A 19484-nucleotide genomic window follows, 5' to 3' on the forward strand; every position below is an offset into this window, starting at 1 on the left:
ATTCAGACCCTCAAAATTGAGCTCAGGTGCATCCAGTTTCCATTGATCATCCTTGAGATGTTTCTACAACTTGATTGGAGTCCACCTGTGGTAAATTCAATTGATTGGACATGATTTGGAAAGACACACACCTGTCTATATAAGGTCCCACAGTTGACAGTGTATGTCAGAGCAAAAGCCAAGACATGGGGTCGAAGGGATTGTCCGTAGAGCTCCGAGACAGGATTGTGTTGAGGCACAAATCTGGGGAAGGGTACCAAAACAATTCTGCAGCATTGAAGGTCCCCAAGAACACAGTGGCCTCCATCATTCTTGGAAGCAGTTTGAAACCACCAAGACTCTTCGTAGAGCTGGCCGCCAGGCCAAACTGAGCAATCCGGGGAGAAGAACCTTGGCCAGGGAGTTGACCAAGAACCTGATAATCACTCTGACCGTGCTCCAGAGTTCCTCTGTGGAAATAGGAGAGCATTCCAGAAGGACAACCATCGCTGCAGCACTCCACCAATCAGGCCTTTATGGTAGAGTGGCCAGATGGAAGCCACTCCTCAGTAAAAGGCACATGACAGCCCGCTTGGAGTTTGCCAAAAAGCACCTAAGACAATGAGAAACAAGATGAACTCTTTGGCCTGAATGCCAAGCGTCACATCTTGGCATTCAGCCAGAGCCCGGACTTGAACCCCATCAAACATCTCTGGAGAGACCTGAAAATAGCTGTGCAGCGACACTCCACATCCAACCTGACAGAGCTTGAGAGGATCTGCAGAGAAGAATGGAAGAAACTCCCCAAATACAGGTGTGCCAAGCTTGTAGCATCATACACAAGAACACTCAAGGTTGTAATCGCTGCCAAAGGTGCTTCTACAAAATACTGAGTAAAGGGTCTGAATACTTACATTTATATACATTTGCAACATAAAAAAAAAAAGTTTTTGCTTTGTCATTATAGGGTATTGTGTGTAGATTGATGAGTGGAAAAAACAATTTAATCCATCTTAGAATAAGGCTGTAACGTAACAAAATGTGGAAAAAGTCTAGAGGTCTGAATACTTTCAAAATGCACTGTATATACAGTACCAGTCAAAGGTTTGGACACACTTACTCATTCCAGGATTTTTCTTTATTTTTACTATTTTCTACATTGTATAATAATAGTGAAGACATCAAAACTATGAAATAACACATATGGAATCATGTAATAACCAAAAAAGTGTTAAACAAGAAAATATATATTTTAGATTCTTCAAAGTAGTTACCCTTTGCCTTGATGACAGTTTTGCACACACTAGGCCTTCTCTCAACCAGCTTCACCTGGAATGCTTTTCCAACAGTCTTAAAGGAGTTCCCACATATGCTGAGCACTTGTTGGCTGCTTTTCCTTCACTCTGCTGTCCAACTCATCCCAAACCATCTCAATTGGGTTGAGGTCAGGTGATGCAGCACTCCACAGCCTAGAGGTGTGTTGGGTCATTGTCCTTTTGAAAAACAAATGATAGTCCCACTAAGCGCAAACCAGATGGGATGGCGTATCGCTTCAGAGTGCTGTGGTAGCCATCAAAGTTAAGTGTGCCTTGAATTCTAAATAAATCACTGACAGTGTCACCAGCAAAGCACCCCCAAAATCACTGACAGTGTCACCAGCAAAGCACCCCCACACCTCCTCCATGCTTCACGGTGGGAACCAGACACGCAGAGATCAAACTTTGTGATATTACATAGTTGATGTATTCACTATTATTCTACAATGTAGAAAATAGTACAAATAAAGAAAAACCTTTGAATGAGTAGGTGTGTCCAAACCTTTGACTGTTACTGTATGTTAGAACTTATTTTGAAGTTAGTATTTGCAATTCAAAAATAAATGTAATATTTCAATCAGCATTCAGGGCTCAAACCACCTAGTTTATAATTATTCATAACTTATTTTACTTTAGTTCCACATGGAGGACTTTTGAGAGAATACAATTAAATCAAGAGAGTAAAATAGCAGTATGGGCTATTTTGTTGACAAACAAGCCTAATAAGAAATACTTTTTCAATTTTGATGCAAATTAAGTAGGCTAAAGCTTTTTCAAATCTGTTCTCTAAATTTTGTAACAGTATGGTGGCATAGCCTCATAATATCTGTTCTTCTTCCCTCATAAGAAACAGCAGATTATCTCACACACTGCAAAGAGCACAATCTCCACACAATTTGCCTCAGCATCCCACGATGCAGCAGTGTAGGCAGGGCTATTTATAAACAGGGTTCCTGGCAGACGCCCCCACACACGCACACACATGCTGCCTCACCTTGAGTTGCTAACCCGCCTGACTACATCACACCCCAACTCATCCCCATCCCTAACATCTCCCAGAATGCTGTGTGTGTCGGTGGTGTTAATTATGGCCACAGAGAACAGGAGGAAAAAAGCCCTCCCCTCTCCTTCTTGACCCCACCTCCACAAAAACACCTCCTCATCCTCCATCGGATATAAGTAGGACAGTGGGAGTCATGGGAGAAATAAGGTGGCTGAATAATGTCCTTGATGTCGAAAAGCAGGTCCGGGATCTGTATCTCCAAACATTATAGAAAGACCATGACTTTTAGCAGTGGGGATAATGAAACTGGCACTAGGACTCACCCTTGGGGCACGCCATCTGATAGGTTACAGCTTAACTTTAGCTACTTTAACTCTCTGCTGTTTAGCTACACACAACAGTAAGCCTAGTTGTCGGAGGGTGTGCCATTTAGGTGGTTAGGCCTACACTGACCCTTCCCTAACCAGCAGGCCTCTGTGATCGCTTAATCTAGGCTAAATCTAATCTTGGCCGTAATAATTTTTCAGTGTACAATTAGACAATGTAGGCTAAAGGTTACTGTGACTTATGACTGTTTAGAACCGAGCAAGGCAGTGATCCTTTTGGAAATTCTAGTTTTTGGTTTCACCGTAGCACCTGATTCAACTATTCATGGTCTTGACAGAACTGGTTCAAAACCACAACTAGTTGAGTCAGGTGTTTAGTGTTCTGGAACAAAGGAAGTTGCACTACATGTACCGTATGGCTCTCCAGAATCATTGGCTTCCTCTGTTCCCTGTTCTAAACTCTAAAAAGGTAGAAGATAATGGGCCTACCTGATCAAATCCTAACCAAACGCAGAACTAACTTAGATCAGTAGCATTCTACTCTGTTCATAACAGCTTTCCTTGTCACAGTTAAATCCATCCTGTTCTTAGCAGCGATAGTCACAGTTGGGATACATTATCTATCTGTTTGTTTACTAACACCAGCAGATGCAGCAAGGTGGGCGTGTTTGAGAATCCCTTCTTCTTGACTCAGTGGGCGATCAGTGTATTGCTCTGTCAGCGATACCAGCTTACGGTACAGATACCAGTTTACAGTACAGATTGACAGGAAAGCCTTCCCAGCCATAGATAGAACACTGTTTCAGATGAAAGCAAATGCATCCCAAATGCAAGAGAACTCAGCTGGCTAAAAGGAGAACTTCCAACCAGCCTCAGTGTCTAACAGTGGAAAAATGTCATCCTCATCACCAGTGGGTGACAAACTTAGAACAGAGGACAAACACCAGTGGACTAACAGCCTAAATACACCAGGATAATGTTTGGGTCTTCGTTCTTTTTCTTCTTCTTCTTCTTCTGCAGAAGCATGCTGCTACCTTGCTGCTTGCCTGGTAGCTGCCTGTTGGCCTTGGTGGTAGAGTGGAAAAACACTGTAGCAGTGAAAACACTGAAGCAAGGAAGGAACATCTGGGATGATGCGCCTTTGGCCAGCAGCACTAGGCCTAGCTAGCTACAGTACTTCAGGGTTTGGCAGGAGAGGGTGTGAACTGTGAGAAAGGAATGAGGGCTGCTTACGATCTCTGAGGGAATGTTAAATCACAACTACTTTTTAAGGTGTTTAGTCGAAGAGGCAAACAGATACGGTTTTCGGGCTGATGGACGACACTGAATAATTTATCCCTGAATCCTGTGTTTTGAATTAGGGAACAGTTTGAGTACGATAGTGGTTGGATTTGATAGATTGCTCTTTTTCATGGTTTTGATCAAAGGGGAGAAATGTGGAAAATGGAGTTTGAATAGGCACCACATCTCCAGTCATTAATATTTTTTAGTGCTGTTTGAGGTCGATTCGGTAAAAAACTAATTTACCAAGGTTTTTGATTTCAATAAAATACATTATGAAATATGACCTTGCAATTATTACAAAGCCAAATAGCCCCATGATGGTAGTGACTGCTCGTTACTGTGTACTTATCACCTATAACCATCATTTATTCACATTACAAAATATTTCAGTTGTGTATATTCCTTTAATTATTTAAATAACTTTAATTTCTTAAAGTCATCATCTCATCTCTGCTCAGGCGGTAGCAGCCAGCCAACCATCTAACATTATCTCTCTTCTCCCCAACGACTCATTGTATTTAGCTAAGCTAGTATCTAGCTAGCAGCTGCCTGTGCAGCAGAGCTGTCTGACTAAATCCCTATTTCAGTGGTTCTTCAGTTGATAAGGCATACTTTTAAGCCTGCTGAATAACAAAAATCAATCAATTAGATGTATTGTCAGGTAGAGATACCTAAGCAACTGCTCACTATCCATCGTGTCTATCACGCTTGCTCTCCTTGTCTGTCTGCAGGCTCCACACAGGCTTGCCCGGGCATGAACCGATGAGAACAGGCAGCTGTAGGCACAATGGATTCCGGTCATTGCAGTTATTCAATGTTTTCTGCCCTAAAAGCTGAAATATGTAACTTTTTGGGCGACCCGACCAAATTCACATAGAAATGTGAGTTATAGATTTGTCACTCTCATTAAGAGCAAGTCTAAAAAAACAGTAGATATGTTCTATGTGCGCTATTTCTATGCTTCCCATTATGTTTCGATTTTTTGCGCATTTTACTTTTAGTTTTGTAGACAGGTTTCAAACAGCTGAAAATACAATATTTTGGTTATGGAAAATATATTTCACAGCGGTTTAGATGGTATAATGATCAAAACTATGAAAAAACACATGGCATCATGTGGTAACCAAAAAGTGTTAAACAGATCGAAATCTATTTGATGTTTGAGATTCTTCAAAGTAGCGACTCTTTGCCTTGATGACATCTTTACACACTCTTGGCATTCTCTCAACCAGCTTCATAAGGTAGTCACCCTGAATGCAATTCAATTAACAGGTGTGCCTTTTTAAAAGTTAATTTGTGGAATTTCTTTCCTGAATGCGCTTCAACCAATCAGTTGTGCTGTGACAAGGTAGGGGTGGTATACAGAAGATAGCCCTATTTGGTAAAATACCAAGTCCATATTATGCCAAGAACAGCTCAAATAAGCATAGAGAAATGACAGTCCATCATTACTTTAAGACCTGATGGTCAGTCAATCCAGAACATTAAGAACTTTGAAAGTTTCTTCTAGAGCAGTCGCAAAAACCATCAAGCACTATGAAACTGGCTCTCATGAGGACCACCACAGGAAACTACACCTCAGATTGCAGCCCAAATAAATGCTTCACAGAGTTCAAGAAACCACTACTAAAGGACACCAATAAGAAAAGGAGACTTGCTTGGGCCAAGAAACACGAGCAATGGACATTAGACCGGTGGAAACCTGTCCTTTGGTCTGATGAGTCCAAATGTGAGATTTTTGGTTCCAACAGCCGTGTCTTTGTGAGACGCAGAGTAGGTGAACGGATGGTCTCTGCATGTGTAGTTCCCACTGTAAAGCATGGAGTGGGGGTGCTTTGCTAGTGACACTGTCAGTGATTTATTTAGAATTCAACGCACACTTAACCAGCATGGCTACCACAGCATTCTGCAGCGATACGCCATCCCATCTGGTTTGCGTTTAGTAGGACTATCATATGTTTTTCAACAGGACACTGACCCAAAACACACCTCCAGACTGTATAAGAGGTATTTGACCAAGGAGAGTGATGGAGTGCTGCATCAGATGACCTGGCCTCCACAATCACCCGACCTCAACCCAATTGAGATGGTTTGGGATGAGTTGGACCGCAGAGTGAAGGAAAAGCAGACAAGTGCTCAGCATATGTGGGAACTCCTTCAAGACTGTTGGAAAAGCATTCCTCATGAAGCTGGTTGAGAGAATGCCAAGAGTGTGCAAAGCTTTCATCAAGGCAAAGGGTGGCTACTTTGAAGAATCTCAAATATATTTTGATTTGTTGAACACTTTTTTGGTTACTACATGATTCCATGTGTTATTTCATAGTTTTGATGTCTTCACTATTATTCTCTACAATGTAGAAAATAGTAAAAATAAAGAAAAACACTTGAATGAGTAGGTGTGTCTAAACTTTTGACTGGTACCTTGTGTGTGGTACCTGCTAATCTTACTACATTTGCACACACTGTATATAGATTTTACTATTGTGTTATTGACGGTACGTTTGCTTTAGCTTGGCCAGGTCACAGTTTTAAATGAGAACTTGTTCTCAACTGGCCTACCTGGTTAAATAAAGGTGAAATATATATATTTTGTTAAATACACAAGTCATCAAAATAAGACATGCTTTGGCATGGAAACAGTGCTCTGTCTTATTCAACCAAGCCTTGATACATTTGGCGTATCCTCTAACATGAGCCTGCAGTCAGAGTCACACGTCTAGGGACATTTAAAGGGGCAATCAGCAGTTGCTACATCCATTTTTGGACTTATAAGTGAATGATATGTAGGCCTACTCATTGATTCTTGAAGAATATAACTTATAAATGCCTCATGAGCTTAGTTCAACTGTCGTACCCCATCAGAACCCAAAACATACGCTTGTTTTAGTGCCGCTTTAAAGAGGAACAACACGCTCAACTATGAAATAGCGGGGCAGGTAAAAACATCAATGGTTCAATCCATAAAGTGGTACTCGTATTATGCTAAGGCTTCATTACATCATTTATGACAACACTGAAAGAAACAAAATAACTAGATAAATCCTCAATGAAATTCCATTACACAGGTTCCGCTGCTTTAGATTGACCTCTGCAGCAGTATTAAGTAATACGATTAGGGCCTACTCCGCATCCCACCAACACAAACACACAGAAAACATATCAGCACCCTCTGAAAAGCTCTTAGGGTTATTCATCTACAAGCTCCCAGTGCTGAAACACACACGTAAACAACAGTCACTTGACACACACGTCTGGAAATAGGCACCCACTCAGACACGATCGCACACACGGGCATTGCCAGATCATGGCGTGTGCCTGATTACATTTCATTGGACACAGTGATGACTCGGGTTAGACAATCAATGTGGCCCAGAATCTTGTTACGGAACACACACACACACACTTTAGGCATTTAGCAGACGCTCTTATCCAAAGCGACTTACAAGAGCAATTAGGGTTAAGTACCTTACTCAAGGGCAGATAGTCAGATTTTTTTTCTCTCACCTTGTTGGCTCTGGAAATCGAACCAGCAACCTTTCAGTTACTGGCCCAACCGTCTAACCGCTAGGCTACCTGACCCTGCTCACACCCACCCCTACACCCACCCCACACACACACACACACACACACTTCTCTTATTGCCGCTGCTGAATACTTTTTGCTGACCTTTAGGGAGAGATGAAAACAAAGTCACCCCCCTTACCCTCCCTCCTCCCCTTTCCTGCCCATGGTTTCCCCGCAGGCACCGAGATGGATGGCCTGCACCAGCAGCAAGGACCCGCAGTGTCAGGATTAAGGGAGGGGGGAGCAGTCCACCTGTCAGACCGTGACATCAGCTGACGCGTGCCACTGACACCTGCAGCACCAGGCAAACACATGCTGCTGAGAGTTAAGATGTTGTAGACTGCAGCCAGGCTGGGCTCCCGCGTGGCGCAGTGGTCTAAGGCACTGCATCTCAGTGCAAGAGGCGTCACTACAGTCCCTGGTTCAATTCCAGGCTGTATCACATCCGGCCGTGATTGGGAGTCCCATGGGACAGCGCACAATTGGCCCAGCGTCGTCCGGGTTTGGCCATCATTGTAAATAAAAATGTGTTCTTAACTGACTTGCCTGGTTAAATAAAACATTTAAAAAAATGTTTTTAAAAGCCAGGCCTAGGCAATATATTCCACTGATAGTGTTTTCAGTTTTTTCTAAGTAATATGACCTCTGTTTAATACAATAACTCTTGATTTTACCTTCTCTCGCTCCCTTTCTGTAGGATGTTTATAACCCCTCTTTCACCCCTTTCCCTCTCTCCTCTCTAATCTGATTATAGGCATTCAGTGGACTGTTACTATAGTCAGACATGAGGGTGAGCCAGGCAGGGTATCAGCAGCAGTATTATATTTTTCAGAAATGGAATCATCAGGAGACGACGCGAAGCAGCCATTCTTTTAATAACGCTACCGAGAGGACAGACACAATGATCTCAATCCAGCCCCGTAGACAGACCGAGCCTGTCCTTACGGTGTGCGTACATGCGTTCAATGTTTATGCGCTAAGTGCGGCAGGCTTACTAGTGTTGTTCATGTGATATCAGAGCCTTAGTAGGGTAAGACTTTTTGTTCTTATTTGGGTTTTTGCGTGCTCTGATTCCAAACTATTTTTATTGCACCCAAAAAAGGAATTCAAAACCCAATGTCAGCCCCAGTGTCCCTATATGTAAGTGTGTGTGTGTGTGTGTGTGTAGACTAGTCAGCCAAGACATAATGGCGACGGAAAGTGTCTGCCTGCCATGACCTCACGAAGCAGTGAACGCTAGTGTAACAGCACTCCACAGCACGTGTGTGGGGTGTCGCATGTGCATGGGAGTAAGTGGGGGAAAGATACAACACGACGATGCAGGATCGGCTAGGTCTACGTAAAAACATTTTTCCCCCTCTTCTTTTAAGATTTTCATTTTGCACAACATTCTCAAGAGTCATTGCACTAGTTCATGTAAGCAGTAAGACGTATGCCCAGAACATCTGTCTTAGATTGTCCCTAACAGTAACCGTACCTGATGGTTCAGTTCATTATGAACATGTGTGAGAACTGGGTAGACTTCTGTGCAACAAAGGACCTACAGAACCACAGGAAAATAACCATCTGTGTAGTAAGAGCCAATATAGGGATCCCTTAGTGAGGTAAGTCATGTTATTTAGACTGGAGGCCCATGCAGGCGGATTATCTTCTCATGTTAAAAAGGAGGTTAGTCCCGATCAATCAGCTGCATGGTGATTCATCCGTCATGTAAACCAGCGCAGACACTCAACAATAAAAGAGATCAATCTCCGCCTCCGTATTTTATGACGTCTTTAACGGTCTGATTTGATTGAAAACTGAAGGAGAGAGGGACGCCCCCTTGGCCATGACAGTTGTACTGGTCACATATTTGATCCACACTGAAATCGAGATCGACACGACAGTCAAGTGGTATCTAGAAGTTAAAAGGGTATGAGAAAATAACACTTCTCGCACATACATAATACAGAATTCAACAATAGGCTGTGTCAATTTCATGCACTTTCTTGCAATGTTGTTGCTATTTTGCCTAAGACTGAAAACCCCTGAATATTGGTTTGAACACGGCCATTCTTGGAAAGGGACTTAAGGCTTAGCCATAGATACTGGTACACTGGCAGGAATTCAAGGGTGAAGATGGGCCTATAGCAATTGCTAAATAGTCACAACAGCTCTACTAGTCTGTATAAAAATAAAAACTTTCCACACCGTCAAACTATGTGCCACATCTTACTAGGGAAAAAAAACCATTCCTAACTGGTTGTTGTCCTAACACCTTGCCTGATACAAGAAACAAGCAAATTAGCAGACAAACTTACTGCTTGAGCAGCTCTTCTTGGCAGCCCAAATGTTGACAAGCACTTTCCAGAGCTGCCGTATCAGGAAACACAGAATCACGGTACACATCGTAGACTGGCGTCCTTCATAAGGGTGCCCGAATTGGAGCCTTTTACAACCCAAATGGTACAACCACACATAGGAAAATAACTGAGTCGGACATGAGAACCTGCTGTCAGACCCCATTAAACTAATACAGTCTGATCTACCTGCCACCTTAATCACAGCTTAACATCCTGCCTCGGGCCAGCTAATGCTAACGTTAGCCAAAGCATGTGGCAAGACCCTTATGACAAGATTCGGCAAGGCCCTTGTTTAACCTCAACAAGTCAACACAGAAAAGACAAGCAAAGGTATCGTATTCTTTATTTTGAGCACGGGAAGGATAAGATCACTTGGACATTCTGATAAGGTGCACGAGAGAGAGATAATCCTCTTGCTGCAGCCCTCAACACAGATTAGGCCAATGACTCTCAGGGTAATGTTCTCTCCCAAGTGGGACGATGAAGAGTTAACGACATAACAAAAGGCCAAAACTTGAGTTAACCTTGACCCTGTCCACAGGTCCGAAAGACTACATGAGGTGAAGCCTGTGGAACACACCCACATCAACAGCCAGATAAGAGAACACTCAGACCAGAGAATGAGGATCCCAACTGAGTTAAGACGCACAATGCAAACCGCTTTCTATTTACACTGGCAAAGTTAGCACGGTTCATTTGAAACAAACTGGTGTGGGCTAATATCATTAGAAAATAACAGAAATCTTGAAAATGAGAAACTTAAAAACGCGGTCATTCAGGCCACCCTGTACCGGACCTCGCTAGCCTAATTGCTTCTCCAAATTCAGCAATCCACTTTTTGCATAACCTGACCCTGCTTTTTTGACTACCCTTCAGAGCCATTTCACTCTAACACTCAGGGTAAATGTTGCCCATAAGCACAGATCTAGCAGCAGCTGGCTTCCATAAAACCTAACCTGAAGCATTTTGGGGGTAATGCTTAAGTCAGTGTCTGTACGAGCAACTGCATCCTACTTAAAGCCCTACTGCGCTAACTATGAGAGACAACCTGATCGACCAAGGTGGACCCATGTACTAATGTACTAGCCTACATTTAGCCTTCCCTCCAGACATAGGGTCCGTTAGCCAAAATAGTTGAGTATTAACTTGGACAGGATCTGTTTTTTATGGCAGAGAAACCAATTTGGCTGAGGGGAGCTATATCCACCAACCTGAATAAGTGTAATCCTCTTGTTTTGGATCCCCGGGAAAGTCTGTAGTCTGGACGACAGTCAGTCTGCATCCCAGGGGACGTCCAAGCAAAACTGAAGATAGGCGTTTTCACATATTGAGGGTGTTGCTGAGCAAAATATACTGTATATGGTAAACCTTTACAGGGAATACTTGGCCTCCAGTCAATTCATATTTTCAACTATTTTGTCGGCGTCGTGCTTGTTGCAGCAGTTTACCTCAGGAAAACCAATAGTAGATGGACAGTGGTCAGTGGACACCACCTAAAAACTAACCATTGTCTTTAAAGACAACTGGCCTCGTTATGACCTACGTAAGAGTGACTGACTGAAACAAAGGTCAGATGATGCGGAAACAAAACAAAAATAGTTAAGAGTACTACTGTACCAGGTACTACGTCCCCACCCCCGTGCAGAGGATTTGGGTCACCCTTTAATCCCATCGTCAGACTGATCTCACTGACCCTGGGGTTAATTCACCAAGATCGACTGTACAGCACCGTAATCAGTGCCTATTGTCCCAATACACCGGGTTACAGAGTTCACGGAGGAAGATAAGACAAAAATGGCCCATCCACAAATAATAGGCTAAAAAAACAACCCTGGCTCAACTCAGAGGGCTAATAACTAGGGACAAATGCACACAAACTCAAAAAGAAAGGCGAGCCTTCCTGAAACAGCCGTGGTCTCAGTCTAAAAGTCTTAGAGAGCCAACCGGATCATGGACCCAAAAGGTCTTAAGATTAATAGGTTACGATGCTATACCACAGATAAACATTATGGGTGAAGCAGGGATACTGTAGTGTACCATGACGTGACCTCAAAGTAATCCTATGACAGGGTTGGGGACAAGTCAGTTCGGAGGCTGAACAGAAACAGCTAATTTCTTCTCTTTTTTTATTGAGTTCAAATGGAAGTGAGCCCAATCCTGTCCCAGGAAGACCCGTCTCCATTAAGAGCAGTTCTGTCAAATATTTTGACTACAGAGGATGCACACTTGTAGGCGGAAGGTGGGTTTTTGTCTGGGTTCTGTTATATTTCCCTGCTAAGTACTGCAGAGATCACAACCCATCGTCATAACAACACCAGCAAGAATCTCTTTGTCCCTGTGTTACTGGATATGGGCAGGTGGAGTTGTGACTGGAAAAAGTGAGGGAGGCAACCTTAGGGGGCAGAGATACTGATACTGTTCTTTGGGCATCTTTATTTTACAGCAAAGCACATTTAAACAAAATAGGTTTATGGAGGAGCAGGCTGGGTCAGGGAGGGGGCAGAAAAGAACAAGTTCTAACTGGTTCAAGGTCAAGTGCTCTATCAGCTACAAGTCCGCTACAAGACGGAAAACATGAAAGTCATAGTTAGGACAGGTCTTCAGTTGTCAATGACACCTGGAACGAGAAGACCAGTCCTACTGAAGATAGGAGTCCATTGAAGAGCATGTGTGTTCACCTGTATGCATCCACCTGAACCTCACCTGCCACGACAGGCCCTTTTGTTCTCTGATTCGCATCTGAGATTCTGCTGCTACAGCTGAGGTTACAGGATGCCTCAGGTGCTGAAGGAAAACAATAACAACAGATTTAGGTTATTTGCCACAAATTGCAAGTCATTTTCGTCAATGGACAAAACATTTGTAAAATCAGGCACCATTTTTTTCCCTCCTGTATTTCATTTATCTGCAGCAATGTAGAGTCTGGTTTCAGCAAAAATGATAAAGACTGTTCCAACAATTGGACAGGCTGACTTAATTCGAAACCTAAATCAATACGCCCTTACAGGTAGAGAGCAGTTAGTGACTTTATCCAAATACTGTCAATGTCACAATCGTCCGCAATGCTACTGTAGACACAGCTCTTCTCTATCCCTCTGCACTGCTTGTTTGCGTTTGGGAAATAGGGAACTGCTCGTGACCTGGCACCCTTCAACTGTTCCTGTGGCGACCTTTGGTTGAGACCATCTGCTCAGGCTTGGTACAATAGGGCCGTCTCATCAGTACCTTCTGGTGGGTCGTTCACACTCACAGCAGTGCTGCTTTATAATCCCCCTTCATTCGACTTGATGTTGGAATAATCTCACGACTCCGGTAGCAATCCCAGCCATCTGTAAATAAGCCTTTACACCATACCCAGACGACGACGGAGGACAACAAACAAATACACCTTACAGGGTGCAGATAAATAAAAGCAGAGTTCAGGGTAATATTGCTACTTCCTGAGGACAGTTTGGCCTATCCTTTGTAAACAAGACGTTTAATTTCAATGGAATCACCATAAAAAGAAAAAAAAAGGTTATATGAATGTCACAAAACATCTAAGACAGGGGTTCCCAATCCTTTTCACTCAAAAAAGTGCCACGTCCATTTGGCACAAGTACTGTCGATGACAAACTGTTCACACCCCTCTTGTTGGCGGAGATAATGTTGCCATTTTAAAGCAAACTTCCTGCAATTCTACACATCTTGCCATGTCTTATGTGTGTTCATGTGATATCGGACTCAAAACATTACAGCAACAAAAAATCAATGGGCTAAAAGACCTAGCTAAAAAAACGTTAGCTGACATGGACTAGTTGATCTGGATATTTCTGACAAGTTATAAATAGCTCACCGAGGTCTGCAGTGACAAGATGAACTGATGATGCACTACCCAATTTCAAAATTGCACCTTGTGCATTCTACTATTAGAACGGCAACATTTGTGAACCACTGACCTAGGATAATACACAGCCATGAATGTCACACAAATCGTCCAGCCCTATGTAGGCCTATCAGGGTTTGTTGTTTCTTAGAGGGTGAAAACAGTCGAGAGTGGCATTTTACCTCATGCATATGAACAGGTCTGCCTGAGAGACCTCTAGAGAGACAGCCTGAGACCCAGGAAGGGTTAACGCCAAGCAGAAGCAGGGCAAAGGTGAGGCATAAGCACAACCTCAGCAGGACAAATGTCACTCCGGATCTAATCCTAAGACTATACACTGCCAAGGCTTCGGGACTTTGAAAATCAGTCAGTGTGTGCACAAAGGGACGTGATGTGCACCCTCCTCACATAACAGCACAGCAGAACTCAAGCAGCTTAGAAGTACACTCACTAAAATGAAAAGGTCTTGGCCTACCTCACAGAAAAAAGGAGGTTCCTGAATCCTGAATGTCCCTGAAAGTAGCTCTCTTCACAATCAAGCACAAACGAACAGACTGCGTCTGCCTAGGAGTCCTTGTACAGGGCTCTACACTAGTCCTGAGCGATTATCCAAAATGTCAAACTACAAACTGACAAATGTGGTTCAATTATTTGAATTCCATTTTGTTTGGGGTTTTTCTGTGAGCTCAATGCACACATTGCACGGTTTCTCTAGATATAAATCAAATCAAGCCCAAACTGTGCGATGTAGTAGGGAGTTGTAGTTTCCCCACAGGCCAATATTCTACATAGTTTAGCGGAGAAAATGTGGTAATTAACTACACTGACCAGAATCCATTGCGCACCTACTTGTACGGTCTGTGTGTTTCCTTTATGGCTGCTATGTTAGGTTAGTGAGGGGCAGACAAGGAGAGGGAGAGAAGAGACATCGAGAGGGATAGAGAGTGGTTGCTTCACGAGGTATCTCTACCTGAAAATACATTATCTAAGTGACTGATAGAAGGAACTCAGTCATAAAAGTATACCTTATTTACTTTGAAGGACTACTGAAAATCAGACAGCATAGGAAGCAGCTCTATAGAGATGAGATGACTTGGAGTGAAATAATAAAAGTAATCTAATATACACAACAAATGAAAGATTTTATGAAAGATTTGTGAATAAATGATGGTTAGTAAATGATAAGCAGTCATGGGCGCCCCCAGGACTTTTATTTTTGTTTTAGAGAATTCAAACCACATTATACATAATGCGTTTCATTTTTACTGTGATCATTTTTATATAATCTAACCGAAACGGACCTCAAAAAGCACTAATGGCTCAGCACTACTCTACACCAATGTGTTAGTACAATACGCAGATGTTCAGTAGGCCTAATGGCTCAGCACTACTCTACACCAATGTGTTAGTACAATACGCAGATGTTCAGTAGGCCTAATGGCTCAGCACTACTCTACACCAATGTGTTAGTACAATACGCAGATGTTCAGTAGGCCTAATGGCTCAGCACTACTCTACACCAATGTGTTAGTACAATACGCAGATGTTCAGTAGGCCTATTTGCCAGGGCTCAGGTGTGTTTGATTGGCATGTTATAATGTGTTGGATGGTTATTAGAGGTATCTGGGTTTTTGTAGTCAAATTGCCTTCTGGGATACCTCACACTGGTGAGTGTTAGGCCACATGATCAGGCCAGCTAGTTTTCTTGTTTCTCTGCAGGCAGACGCACTCGACTAAAAAAAGATTTTAAAAAAACTGCAGGTAGGGCAACCGTTGACTGGAGGCAAAAGACAGAACAAACAGACATGTTCACAGAGTGTGGAAAAGGCCTGCTGGGTCCACGACGCAGCTGCATCTCCTCTCCATTGATGTGTCAGGAATCAGACAGATGGGTTTCATGCGAATCCTCCGCCTCCAGAGGATTCACATGAGCCGGGAAACATGAGACTAGGGCCACACTATCACAACCGAAGAGACGAAACGACCGCCACACTATCCCAAACTAGCCTATAAATGGACAGACTACCATAAACGTGATTTAGTAGGCTACACACGAACATAACAGAAACATTATCGGAACTGAAACGGCCACACTATAATTAAGCAATAAGGCCAGAGGAGATGTGGTATATGGCCAATATACGACAGCTAAGGGTCGTCCTTAGACACGACAACGCGGAGCAGTGAAAAGTACTTGGTTTGGGTATACGGTCTGATATACCACATCTTTCAGAAAAATCTGCATTCTGGGCTCGAACCGCATGGATTATAATCTCTGATATGATAGGACATACACAACATGACACAGACATAAGCTACGCTATCACAACCAGTAGCTGCAGTACTACAACCCTAACTTGACACTACACAGCCACATTTTCACGTAGCTTAACCTTCCGGAAAATTCTAATGATCCAAAATACATGTGATCACCACCGCAATCTCAGAATTAGCCCAGCTAACTCAAACAGCCCAGACATAAAACAGGCTAGCTGAGATGACAGGCACACTCTAACAACTATAACAGTGGTACTATTCAACCTAGCCATTATCATACACTTTAAAGAGTACATTTACTCAGGTCTGAGATAACAGCCACCATACTAATTTACAACCAGCAGAGAACATTCCCGAACAACAGCAGCAGCTGCGAGGTTTTATCACAGCTTGTTTTAATGCATTAAGCATCCGCCAGATAGCCGCTATCACACCAGGCCCATTGTAATTAGTGTAGTTAGAGATGATTCTGGTCAACCTTCAAGGCCCCCACCGTCTACAGTAAATGCCCCCCCCCCCCCAAAGTGTTTGTACTCTCTTCCTCCCCCTCTCCCTTCTGAGTGCCAGCTTTATACCAGTCTCAGTAAAACCCCACTGCTACTTTAAATCCATTTGTGAGAAGTGGGGGTCCAGCTGAAACCTGACATGCTTTATTACATTCACCCTCCTCCCTCGCTCTTTACACTGCCCTCTCTCCCCGTTTTTCTGCTCCCTCATGGCTCATATCAGTGAAGCTGTCCTAGTGAACGCTGTCTGACCCAGTCCATCTACTGCTCCTCAGACTGCAAACTAACATACCTCAGCCACTGTACCATGTAGGCCTACTCGTGTACAAGAGTGCACTATTGTTTGAGTACAGAAACTAAGGTTTTTTTTGGTTAGCAGGATTGACCCCCCACTGTACTTACACTGACAGAACATAACTTCTCTAAGAGATGCTGCTATGCCTGTAATTTGTGTACATTTCCAGGAACCTTGACTATTTAATGCCACTGCTAGTGGCAACCACAGTTTGACTCCAAATGTTCATGACACAAACATAGCCAGCTGCACACTCAACAAGTAAGGCCCAAATAATTAAGTCTTAACAAATGTCCTCATCAAAACGTGTGACGTCTCGCTGACCACCACATCATGTCTGATTAGTCACGGCTGACTTGGTCTCTCAAACATGTCACTGCCAACCTCCAGTCCTGGGGCAGAGAAAGGACCTGCCTACATTATAGAAAAGAGGACATGTGGTATAGGTGCTGTCGAACATAGCAATCCACTAGCTATTTAATGTCTGATATGTATTTCAAGGACCCCAGACTAACCTCCGTACCAGTCACCATAAGCTGCTTTGTGTCCCTTGAGATCAGTAGTAGATGGAATGGACCACCATGTACATCATAGATTTACCTCTGCTATTTCATATAGCTAAGGCATAATCTGTTAGGCCTAAACCTTATTGAGTGGCAAGTGATTGTGCTACAATCATTTGTTCCATTTTTTGTATAATAACCAAAATCACCACAGGCAAGTCTAAACTTCAGATGGCTACTATGGTCTTTGGTCCTGATCTGAAAGCTCTGGACTGGTGAAAGATAATTTCCAGTAGGCATCCAGCGTCTTCCTTTCACGATTCACCTACCCTATCTTTTCAGACTAGTGCAGATGAAGAGGAGAGTGAGGGGGAAAGGAAGCTTCTTACAGACCATTAAGATGCACCCAATTTTACATCAGACAAGCAGGATGAGGGGGATCATGGGGGATACAAGTAGTGATGGAGAGAAAAAAAAATCGCAATATTATTTTGGATGACATCGATACTTTGACTCCATGTCAATTATTATAATATTGTTTTTTGCTAAGTAGCGTTAGCTAGCGCTAGTCGGCTGTACCTGAGACAAAACTCCGGTATTTTTCATCCTATAGTTTATCCTCCATCTTCTTCTTAAATTGTGAGCCAACAGGTTTTCAGCGCTTTTATTTCCATGACTGATCAAAACAAATTTTCTCGTGCTCTCTGGTCCCTCTGCAGCAGACATATATAGTGAGCAATATGTTTGGAACATCGAATCGCAATACATACAGAATCGTGAGAATCGTAATACACATCGTATGGGCACCTAAGTATCGTGCTAATATCGTTTTGTGAGGTCCCTGGCAATTCGCAGCCCTAGATACAAGGCCTGGCTGTCTCTGTTCAGGCTGTCTCTTTAAAAAAAAACAGCAGAAACGCAACCTTTTACAGCTGGAGCAGATCTTACTACTCAGCAGGACGCCAAGCAATAAAACACAATGTTGAACATAAAACATCACCATCCCAAAAGACCTGCCCCTCTCTTCTGAGGAAGAATATGAACTTGGGAGAAAAAAAAGAAGGAAAAAAAAGTGGCTAACTAAGGTTCTCAACCCTCTGGTCCGTTGACCAGCGCCGATCCTTGTGATGTTGCTTAGGGAGCTGACGTTATTTCATCAGCTCTCAAGAACTAGGTTTAATCTCAGCTACAAGGTTGTGAACCAGAGTTTGCCGGTCCCTGGCACAGAAAAGGTTGATAAACACAGGTCCACTCAGCCCCTCGTTGGAATGCTGGTCTTATACATAATACTCTTACTCTCTGCTTTAGTAGTCTGCTGATTCTCAGAGTAATATGATGTAAAGATTCTCATGTGACTTGCAGATTGTTCCAGGTCAGGCATTTGCAGCAGCTGAGAGCTTCACTTCTAAAGATCGCTTCAAGCAAACTAAATGTCATCAAAATCCCGCTCCATCGTGTGAATCAGACTCACCTTCGCTTCGCATATCGCTGGAATGAAGACAAAGCAGGGAGATGTATCCACGTTTGACAAAGAAACTCACCCTGGCTAACCTATTGGATAATCCATCTACGGCTGGGTTATATGAACAAAAAATAATATCTTGATTTTTTCAAACTGGGTGATTCACGATATACAGATGAAGTTGGAAGTTTACATACACTTAGGTTGGAGTCATTAAAACTCGTTTTTCAACCACTTCACAAATTTCTTGTTGACAAACTATAGTTTTGGCAAGACGGTTAGGACATCTACTGCATGACACAAGTCATTTTTCTAACAATTGTTTACAGACAGATTATTTCACTTATAATTCACTGTATCACAATTCCAGTGGGTCAGAAGTTTACATACACTAACAACAGCAGCAAAGGACCTTGTGAAGATGCTGGAGGAAACGGGTACAAAAATATCTATATCCACAGTAAAACGAGTCTCATATCGACATACCTTGAAAGGCCGCTCAGCAAGGAAGAAGCCACCGCTCCAAAACCGCCATAAAAAAACACCAGACTACGGTTTGCAACTGCACATGGGGACAAAGATCGTACTTTTTGGAGAAATGTCCTCTGGTCAGATGAAACAAAAAAAGAACTGTTTGGCCATATTGACCATCGTTATGTTTGGAGGAAAAAGGGGGATGCTTGCAAGCTGAAGAACACCATCCCAACCGTGAAGCATGGGGGTGGCAGCATCATGTTGTGGGGGTGCTTTGCTGCAGGAGGG

At 43.0% G+C, this 19484-nt stretch overlaps 1 protein-coding gene across 5 annotated transcripts in view; it reads right to left on the minus strand.

Annotated features, from left to right (window-relative positions):
• Positions 1 to 19484, minus strand: part of LOC106568877 (protein FAM110B) — a 45354-nt gene that overhangs the window by 14322 nt on the left and 11548 nt on the right. The window contains exon 2 of one of the 5 annotated variants that reach the window (XM_082960800.1): positions 12518 to 12598. The exons of the other annotated variants lie outside the window; for them this stretch is intronic. The gene's annotated coding sequence lies outside the window, so the exon portion shown is untranslated. The remainder of the gene's footprint in view (positions 1 to 12517; positions 12599 to 19484) is intronic. 5 annotated transcript variants of the gene reach the window in all.

Source organism: Salmo salar, chromosome 14 (genome assembly GCF_965601325.2).
Source record: "Salmo salar chromosome 14, fSalSal1, whole genome shotgun sequence".
NCBI lineage: Eukaryota > Metazoa > Chordata > Actinopteri > Salmoniformes > Salmonidae > Salmo > Salmo salar.